Source organism: Microcebus murinus, chromosome 2 (assembly GCF_040939455.1).
Source record: "Microcebus murinus isolate Inina chromosome 2, M.murinus_Inina_mat1.0, whole genome shotgun sequence".
Classification (NCBI taxonomy): Eukaryota; Metazoa; Chordata; class Mammalia; order Primates; family Cheirogaleidae; genus Microcebus; species Microcebus murinus.
In genome coordinates, this window is record NC_134105.1 from 23,122,590 (window position 1) to 23,133,162 (window position 10,573).

At 43.8% G+C, this 10,573-nt stretch overlaps 1 pseudogene; it reads left to right on the plus strand.

Annotated features, from left to right (window-relative positions):
• The first annotated feature begins 8,873 nt into the window (after nucleotides 1-8,873).
• Nucleotides 8,874-9,330, plus strand: LOC109731339 (small ribosomal subunit protein uS11-like; annotated as a pseudogene).
• Nucleotides 9,331-10,573: the final 1,243 nt, after the last annotated feature.

A 10,573-nucleotide genomic window follows, 5' to 3' on the forward strand; every position in this document is an offset into this window, starting at 1 on the left:
ACTATATTCACAATGCTATGTGATAGATCTCAAAAAATAAAAAATAAAATAAACTTATTCCTCCTCTCTGAGCCTTTTACCATCATTCTTCCCAACCACAACCTCTAATGAGCACCATTCTATTCTCTGCTTCTATGAATTCGACTGTTTTAGGTTCTACATATAAGTGAGAACATGTGTTTTCCTGTGCCTGGCTTATTTCACTTAGCATGATGTCCTCCAATTCCATCCATGTTGTCACAAATGACAGAATTTCTTTCTTTTTTTGAGGCAAAATAGTATTCCATTGTGTGTATACACACACACACACACATATATACACCACATTTTCTTTATCTATTCATTTGTCAATGGGGTAGACCCTAATTTGTATGCAGAATGGTATCTTCAGGGGAGTGTGGGAAATGAAGTGTTTAACTTTGTAGTCTCTGCAGTACGAGGAAGTGGCTGGAATGGACGCTGAGAGTGAATTCACCACATCTACACCAATCTACTCCTTTGGCCTTTAGAGCTTTAAACTCCCTCCTTAAAATGAGAGACCCCAAATCCCATCAATCACATGTCTGATCCATCCCTGGGTGATGTTCATTCTGGCCCAGTTACAATTCTGCCTCAATAGCCTGTAACCTAAAGACTAAATTATCAAGTTAGCAGCAGTAACACACTTCTTATACTAGGGAAATGTTGAGGGGGGAGGAGTTGTTTATAAATACATACACAATAGAGCAGGGAAGAAAATATGAAGTGCTAATCTAGTCCTCATTTCTCAGCTTTTCATGGATTCATTGTTTATGTTCATATAGTTCTCTCTCCATCATTCATTCCATGTTCTTTGCCCTCAGCCAGGACCTCAGCTGGATGAAGTTCTTTACCTGGTGGGTGCCCCAACTCTTTATTCCTAAAGGAACTGAGCCCTTAATGGTCTAGCCTTTTAGCATTTTTGCTCCTAAATATGACAGTACTAGAAGTAGCCTTGGAAGCTCCTTAGGTTCTAGCATACCCCTTCCTGCCCCCGCTGGGCAACAGGAACCCCGTTTCCCTTGATGATTGGGATCAGTCACTCTGTTTTGGATGAGGACCCCCATTTGGCCAGAAAATTTCCTGTTCAATGGACTCATTGTGCCCTGGTGGAAATATTTCTCCTCTGAGTATTGAGACTTCTAAACTAACAAAGACCAAAGTCACAGAAACAAGAGGCAGAAATTTTGTGAGTGGTTATTGGGAGTATTAACAAGACATGCCATTACCCACTTTTATCCCTTGGTTCCTAGACCCATAAAGCCTGACTATGGAAGAAGAGTACCATATATTGGTCACTGGTTCAGAACATATACCTCATCCTATAGGACAGAACTTCAACTTCACAAGGTAATTCCCAGCTGGTGCTGTACACGAGTCTTTAGTGAGCCATTTCACTATTTCGTGAAGGCCAGTTGCTTTGGGATAGTCCCATGGGTTTAGCCCCTTGCCTCACTTGCTGAGAGGCAATATTGCGTGCAATACCACGCGATGATAAGGCACCTGGTAAGTTCTTGTATAATAACGATGACAAGGATGATGATGATCATGGTAATAAATGACAAAAATGAGGCTGGCACATCCATACAGTACTACAGGCACAACAGTAAGAGATAAATGTAGCCATTTAACCCTCACGATCCCAAATGAAGAAACCGAGACAGACAGGTTAAATAATTTGCCCAAGGCCATAAACTCCTTAAATGGTGGAGTTAGAATCCTAACTCAGGCATTCTGGCTCTGGAAACCATCCACTTAACCACTAAGCTTCTCAAAGTGAACATATAATCAAATTGAGGATAATTGGGGGGGAAACATCTTTGGTTTGGTAAAATTGGGATTTTTCTCATTTAAAATATATTCTTGGTGAACAGTTCAGGCTTGGCATGCATGGAAACAACCCACACCTAGAATGGGTGTCTCTTACAGTGAGGACAATCGCCACCATCTCTGTGACGGAAGAGACCTGTCATAATCCAACTGTTAGCACGTGTCCAGCCGGTCTCCCCAGGGCATGAAGCAGGGCTCAGTAGAAAGCCCACATCAGGCCGGGCGCGGTGGCTCAAGCCTGTAATCCTAGCTCTCTGGGAGGCCGAGGCGGGCGGATTGCTTGAGGTCAGGAGTTCGAAACCAGCCTGAGCAAGAGCGAGACCCCGTCTCTACTATAAATAGAAAGAAATTAATTGGCCAACTAATATATATAGAAAAAATTAGCCGGGCATGGTGGTGCATGCCTGTAGTCCCAGCTACTTGGGAGGCTGAGGCAGAAGGATTGCTTGAGCCAGGAGTTTGAGGTTGCTGTGAGCTAGGCTGACGCCACGGCACTCACTCTAGCCTAGGCAACAAAGTGAGACTCTGTCTCAAAAAAAAAAAACAAAAACAAAAACAAAACAAAACAAAAAAAAGCCCACATCAGCTTCTCAAAAGGAGAATAGCCATTGCCGAAGATAGCATGGCTGGACTCCAAAATCTTAAGGCCTTGTGCTGTGCTTCTCCTATGGAAGTGAATACAGCATCCTCCTTTGCCAAGCGACTTCACACACCACTGGATCTGTTAGGTCCTAAAACCCAAACTGCTTACACTGCAGCCTGTATCAACAGGTCAGTATTCTCTTCCTCTGGGCCCATCAAAACTTGTAGCCTTATGGGTAACTTGGTAAACAAGTCAGTGCAGCATAACCAAACCTGTTGTGTGTCAATGCGGAAATCAAGAGACCCATCCAGGCCAGGCGCTGTGGCTCACGCCTGTAATCCTAGCACTCTGGGAGGCCAAGGCGGGAGGATTGCTCAAGGTCAGGAGTTCAAAACCAGCCTGAGCAAGAGCAAGACCCCATCTCTACTATAAATAGAAATTAATTGGCCAACTAATATATATAGAAAAAATTAGCCGGGCATGGTGGCGCATGCCTGTAGTGCCAGCTACTCGGGAGGCTGAGACAGAAGGATCACTTGAGCCCAGGAGTTGGAGGTTGCTGTGAGCTAGGCTGACACCATGGCACTCACTCTAGCCTGGGCAACAAAGTGAGACTCTGTCTCAAAAAAAAAAAAAAAGAGACCCTTCCAGTGTTCGGGATTGTTCTTAGTGGTGGGGGTGTACAGCGCAATGACTCATCTTTTACTCTAGAGGGAATAACCTGCTATCCTCCAGGCTACTTCTCTCAACCCCTAAAAACTTCATGGAGGTGGAAATTCCCCTCATTTCCACAGAGCTTATCTCCTGTCCTCTAGAACATGTATTTTACCAAGGCATTTAGATACCTGCTACTACTTAGGTCCAAAAACACATAGAACAATGTTCTAGAAGATGTGAGATGATTAAAGTGCCTGCAGATTAGACCTTGGCAGAGCTGCAGAGGTGATATGACCCAGAGGGAGGACAGTAAGATAGACTATTGACTCCGACAGGTGAAAGTAATCTGCTTTGGATGTTTTTTTTCTCTTTGGGCTAGAGGAAAAAGCATATTCCAGGTCAATTTTTTTTTTTTGAGTCAGAGTCTCACTCTGTTGCCCAGGCTAGAGTGCTGTGGCGTCAGCCTAGCTCACAGCAACCTTAGACTCATGGGCTCAAGTGATCCTCCTGCCTCAGCCTCCTGAATAACTAGGACTACAGGCTTGCGCCACCATGCCCGGCTAATTTTTTCTATCTATCTATCTATCTATCTACATATATATATATATATATATATTTATTTTTTCTTTTTTTCTTTTGAGACAGAGTCTCACTTAGTTGCCCAGGCTAGAGTGAGTGCCATGGCGTCAGCCTAGCTCCCAGCAACCTCCAACTCCTGGGCTCAAGCGATCCTACTGCGTCAGCCTCACGAGTAGCTGGGACTACAGGCATGCGCCACCATGCTTGGCTAATTTTTTGTATATGTATTTTTAGTTGGTCAATTAATTTATTTCTATTTTTAGTAGAGACGGGGTCTCGCTCAGGCTGGTTTCCAACTCCTGACCTCGAGCAATCCGCCCGCCTCAGCCTCCCAGAGTGCTAGGATTACAGGTGTGAGCCACCGCGCCCGGCCTCTATATATTTTTAGTTGTCCAATTAATTTCTTTCTATTTTTAGTAGAGACGGGTTCTCACTCTTGCTCAGGCTAGTTTCGAACTCCTGACCTTGAGCGATCCACCCGCCTCAGCCTCTCAGAGTGCTAGGATTACAGGCGTGAGCCACCGCACCCGGCCTCCAGGTCAATATTTGTATTCACTTGCATGACTACAGATGGCAGGAGCAGGTGTTTATTTGCTTCATAAAGAGATTATATCTGAAATAACAACTACAAATCAAGTCCTGCATAGGCCAAGCAAGTATGTGGATAAGATAGGAATCATCATTCCTGAGTTTCTCAGACTCCAATGGTGGCACCAATATCCATGCTTCCCTCTTGCTTTTGATTTATGATTTTGGTGGGAAAGGGCAATGCCAGGGGTTCACTTTGCTCTCCTCACCACAAAAGCTTTCACTCCATGGGCCAGTCAGTCATTGTGAAGATTGTACCATTGCCAAGTGTGTCTATTACAACTGTGCCTACAGGAACCAGGGAATGACCACAGAATAGGTATGTGAGATAGACCCACGCCCAAACTCCTTTTTATCACTCAGCCCCCATGTATTAGTTTGCCAGCACTGCCATAACTAAGTACCACAAACTGGGTGGCACACACAACAGAAATGTATTGCCACACAGTTCTGGAGGCTGGAAGTCCCAGATCGAAGCATTGGCAGGGCTGGTTCCTCTTGAGGGCTGTAAAGGAGACTCTGTTCCACGCCTGTCCCAGCTCCTTCCGGTTTGCTGGCCATCCTTGGTCTTCCTTGGCTTCTGCTGCATCACCCTAACCTGAGGTATTGGGGGCTAGGACTTCAATATGATTTTGGAGGGGCACAATTCAACCCATAACACCCCCAAATCCCCTATTCTAACTAGTGGATCATAAAAACCTTTTAGGTCCCTTGGGACTTGAGCTGGTTTAGGGCCATTCTCCAAGGAATGCCTAAAGGCTTTTGTATTTCCATTGCCCTAAGCGCAGGTGCGAAGGTAGATGGCTTAAGACCCCTCTGGGGAAAACTAGATTTATGATACAGTTATGGTGGTATTGCTGGGTGCTTCCTTCAGGGTGCCCTGCACCCCTTTATTCAGTGACCTCAGCTCTGAGAATTGAGTATCCATAACTCTCCATTTTGGTGACTCTAAATAGGCCTCTTATTTCCCTGAGTCTTGTTTTGTGTTATATAAACCAAGTGGGACCTTAGCAGGTTACCATATATTTCATCACTCCAGCTCTGCTGCTGTGGTACTACCCCTTGGCCCCGTCACTGCAGGCTCCCGTCATCCCTACTGATACATAACAGGGATCCCATCTCAATGGCAGCATCTCTTAGCTTCATTCCCAGCACTATGCACTACAGCACTTGGCAAGATGAGGTATCTCCATTATTTATGTACTTTCCAATTCTTCAGTGAAAGGAATAACCTCTGGGCAATTTTGGACGGCAAAACCTAGGAGATAAGTAGGTCACACATATGATATACATCTATAACCAACATTTCTATCACCATGATTTTGATTCTTCTTCCAATGCTGTACTAAGGAATTCCCGGCATCTCAATTTCATTGAGTATAGGCCACTTTAAAGTCCAGGGTTCATCCAACCAACTGGCTAAGAGCCATTCTTACCTGCTCAAGCCAATATACTGAATCCAGAATCTCTGTATGCCTATATTGATCAATTCAACCGAGACTAAAGTAAATTTTTGATCCTTTTTTCTGGGTCTAGCAGCTTTAGAATCCAGTCCACATACACTCCCCAGGCTTCTACTGATACAAATTAGCAAAATCTTACAATTCTGTAAATCTTCTTTCAGATCAGATGTTGTTTGCCTTTCAGAAGCATATTGGGATCTGAGTCTAGTTAGATCTGGCAGCACGGAGAGGGAGTGGGTGGGGCATGAGAAGTATTGGCATCCCTTTCAAGGTAACTACCCCAGGGTCTCCACGCAATAGAATCAGCCATATCTGTGAGGGGAAGAAGGGCTGCCTCTGCTGGTTAAGAGAAGCTAGGTGGAGATTGTGGGTTCACAGCAGTAGGTCCTACTCTTTCCCAGACAACGCCCTAACTTTCACATAAGAGGCCTAGTAAAGCTATGAATTAAGCTTATGTTGTAATTCAATGACCCAGATCTCCATTTGATTTTCATGTACATCAGCCTTGCAGCTACAAGAGATAAAATTCTTTTTGGGCTCTCCTGTGCATGCCTTAAACTTAAAATTTAGAACTTTCTATGAATGACTTCTCTTCTAGCTAACTGGAAAAAAAAAAGATTAAGTAAATAATTTTTTAAAATTAAAAAGAAAAAAATAGAAGTTTCGAGCTTTTCATTTTCTTCCTTTAACCCCTCTAGCACAGTCACCACCATCTAGGTCCTCATTTCTTACATGATGGTCTATCACAGCAGCCCCTTGATCTGCCAGTCTTTCCTCCAAAAGATATTTCAGGTGACCACAGGCATAAGTAACCTTTGCCTACCAGTTTACAATTATCATTCTCTTCAAATGTAACTCAGTCATAACTAATCCAAAAGTCTCATCTTTGAGGACCTGTTGCCTGTAACTACTTTTGGAACCAAATACTGTATTAGTCAGTAATTGCAGGAAACAATACTCCTCCATCAATTTTTTTTTTTTTTTTTTTTTTTTTTTTTTTTTTTGAGACAGAGTCTCGCTTTGTTGTCCAGGCTAGAGTGAGTGCCGTGGCGTCAGCCTAGCTCACAGCAACCTCAAACTCCTGGGCTCGAGTGATCCTTCTGCCTCAGCCTCCCGGGTAGCTGGGACTACAGGCATGTGCCACCATGCCCGGCTAATTTTTTTTATATATATATCAGTTGGCCAATTAATTTCTTTCTATTTATAGTAGAGACGGGGTCTCGCTCTTGCTCAGGCTGGTTTCGAACTCCTGACCTTGAGCAATCCGCCCGCCTCGGCCTCCCAAGAGCTAGGATTACAGGCGACCTCCATCAATTTTAAGTAGAAAAGGATTCAATACAGGTAAATTAGGCCTGGGCAAGGGGGTTGTAGGCTAGTCCCCCAGGAGATTCCCAGATCTAGAACTGGCCTACATGGGAATTGCTACTTCTGCCACCACTGGGGAAATGAGGAATCGGGCCACCACAGGCTGACTACAAGAACACATACCACAAACTGCCACTTATGGATCAGAACACCTTCAACACCACAGAGCTATTGATGGACCTTGAAATGCTGTTGACAAGAAACCTAAGGTCTCTACATCTTGCAGGAGCAATAGCCAAACTAGCTAAAGATAACCCCTGACTCACTTCTTCCTTTCACATCTTCTTTATGCATCTAATTGGCAGAAATTAACCACCTTAATTATATCAGAACCTTCGTTTCAAGGAAGTCAAAGACATGAAAGTTTTTTGCCTGGCAGCCCCTGTATACAAGGCGGCACACTAGGAGGTCAGAATAAATGAGAACTACCCATTTACTATAGCCACAAGCTTCTTTACAACAGCCTATCCCAGCAGGACTTGTGACGAGACACGCTCCTTTCCTAGTTTCAGACCCCTTGAAAGTTTACTGCAGGCACCCATCTGTCTGGCTTTGAAGACGATCTCTCTTCTGGCCTCAGAGAAATCTAAAATTTCCTTGTCTTCAGAGTTTTTTCTTACTAATCTACATAATCTTGCCCCCAGCTACCTCTCCAATCTAATCTACCAGCCTCCCTGTCTTTGCCTGCTTTGTCCAGCCATATAGGCCCCTTAGTGTGTTTTTTTGGAAACAGTTCAAGGATGCTCCCCCAACAGGCCTTTGTACTTTATTCCTCATGTCTGGTGTGCCCCTCTCCTAGATAGTCATGCGATTCTCTTCCTTGCTCTGTTCAGGTCCCAAATAAAATGTACCCGTATCAAATACGACTAAAGTGGCCATTTAAAGTAGCACCATTTACCACTCTCTTCCCTGTCTTTTCTTTTTTTTTTTTGAGACAGAGTCTCACTCTGTTGCCCAGGGTGGAGTGCCGTGGCATCAGCCTAGCTCACAGCAACCTCAAACTCCTGGGCTCAGGCAATCCTTCTGCCTCAGCCTCCCAAGTAGCTGGGACTACAGGCATATGGCACCATGCCCGCCTAATTTTTTTTTCTATATATTTTTAGTTGGCCAATTAATTTCTTTCTATTTTTAGTAGAGACAGGGTCTTGCTAAGGCTGGTTTCAAACACCTGACCTTGAGTGATCCTCCTGCCTTGGCCTCCCAGAGTGCTAGGATTACAGGCGTGAGCCACCATGCCCTGCCTTCCCTGTCTTTTCTTTAGTGTACCTATCCTCATTCAGATTATATATCTGATTGTTTCCCCCCTCACTCGAGTGTAAGTTCCATGGGGCCAGGAATTTTGCAGTTTACTTATTGCTGCATCCCATACCAAAATGTAGTATATATCAGAATGAATGAAGGCCGTATAAAGAAGAGGAAATGAAACTCCCTATTTTCCCAGCTGAGAACTTTTCCAATGCATTACTCATGTTCTCCTCTAGGTGGTGCCAACAGGCCTTTTCATCTGCTTGTCTGGGCGATACAACAGCAATGCTGCAAAGGATTATTAATAGAATGAACCTAAGTTATTCATAGCCTCTGGCCTAGAGTTCTAGGCTTCCTTTCTTATGATACATAGAATCTCTAATTTATTTTTTCTTATTCCTGCAGGAGTGAAAAACACGAGACTTTACCAAAGGCATTTTCAGTATACCATCTCACTCTTTACACGCCCATAATTAGGATTATCATCCCCATTTTGTCTAAATGAAAACAGACTCAGCTCATTATGGTGTGGAGTCTGGAGACAACACACAGAAATGGCACCTCAAAATGGGAAGGAAAAGAAGGAAGAACAGGTCATAAGCCTTGGTGGCCGAAGGAGAGAATGTATTTGGTGTTTGCCACATCTTTGTGTCCTTCAGTGACACCTTTGCTCATGTCACTGATCTTTCTGGCAAGGAGACCCTCTGCCAAGTGACTGGTGGGATGAAGGTGAAGGCTGACCGAGAGGAATCCTCATCATGTGCTGCCATATTGGCTCCCCAGGAGGTGGCCCAGAGGTGCAAGGAGCTGGACATCACTGCCCTTGCACATCAAACTCCAGGCAGCAGGAAGAACTAGGACCAAGAACCCTGGATCTATTCAGGTATGAAGACTGGGTGGATTGAGGACATCACCCCTGTCCTGTTCGACAGCACCCACAGGAAGGGGGGGTTGCTGTGGTCACTGTCTGTGAACTGGGCTCCTCATAATATTTCTTGTTAATAAATTGCCTTTGTGTAAACTAAAAAAAAAAAAAAAGAAAAAAAAAAGGAAGAAGAAGAAGAAAAGAAAACAGACTCAGATAGTAAGCTGCCCAAGCAATTAGGATTGGAACCCAGGTAAGAAATACAGGTTTTGCTGTAAACTAGTGCCCTTCCATCAGACTTCTTTTGATTTTACTCAAGTTAATTTTTCTCTTGGCGATGCTTCAAGAGAATTGCAGTTTTGAGGTGATAATTTGCATTTCAGAGATTTCCAGACTGTCTGCCTCTTTTTCAAACAAGTTCCCTTTTTCACACAAGAGCACCCTTAGGACACTTTCTTCCAGAGACCCAAAGAAGCATTTGCTGTCTCAGGTGCAGGAAAATGTGCTAAATCTGGCTGCAGTACCCAGGAGATAAGAATCTTCCAAGTTGGCTGTTGTCCAGACTGGTCATCCTCCTTGTAGTAAAACACTGGCCAGAAAGACAAAGAACAGGTACATCTGTGAAGGAAAACAGAAAGCCATCTGGTCCCCAGGGAAAGGATGTTTTCAGTTCTTCCTCTGGGCCCAGGGCTAAGGTGATAGAGAAGTATGGCACTGGATGCTCCTTAAATATGGTCTGAGAGTTGGAGAAAGTATAGGCATGAGAGAGTAACTGGCTCACATAGTCACAAAGTGAGTTGCTGCCAGATTTGGAATCTTACATCATGTCTCATGAGCCTTTTAATTTTCTTGTTATACTGTGTATGAGCTTTCATTTCTAAGGACATTATTCTAGACAGAACCAAAACTCCAAGTAGTATGTAGCTCAACTCTGATGAATTAGTAAGGTCAGATAAGTATGTTCACAGATTTTGATTGTATGTCTCCCCTCTCCTTTCATTACAAATCTCAGATTCCTTAGTCTTTCTTATTTAAACCAGATTAGCAAAACTGAGAAAGCTTTTTGGAACAAGGAGCATTGTACCTGAGAGCACAGTAAACACCCATGTTATTGCTTGTTCATTATGCAGTATCAGTATATTTCTTCCTCCAATAACAGAATATTCTGTTCTGTTGTAACAATAACTGGGATCTCTCTTAAGAGCTACCTGGGACTGCCACTCCCTTCCTCCCCTGAAGCACAGGACTAACAGTGACTATCATGCAGAAAGGGTAAATAAAGCTTTAACAGTAAAGTGCACAGTTGCCTCTAGAGGGCAAACAAGGTTCGATTTAATCTACTGCTTCCCTACTTAGCTGACTCAGCTAATAATGCTTCAG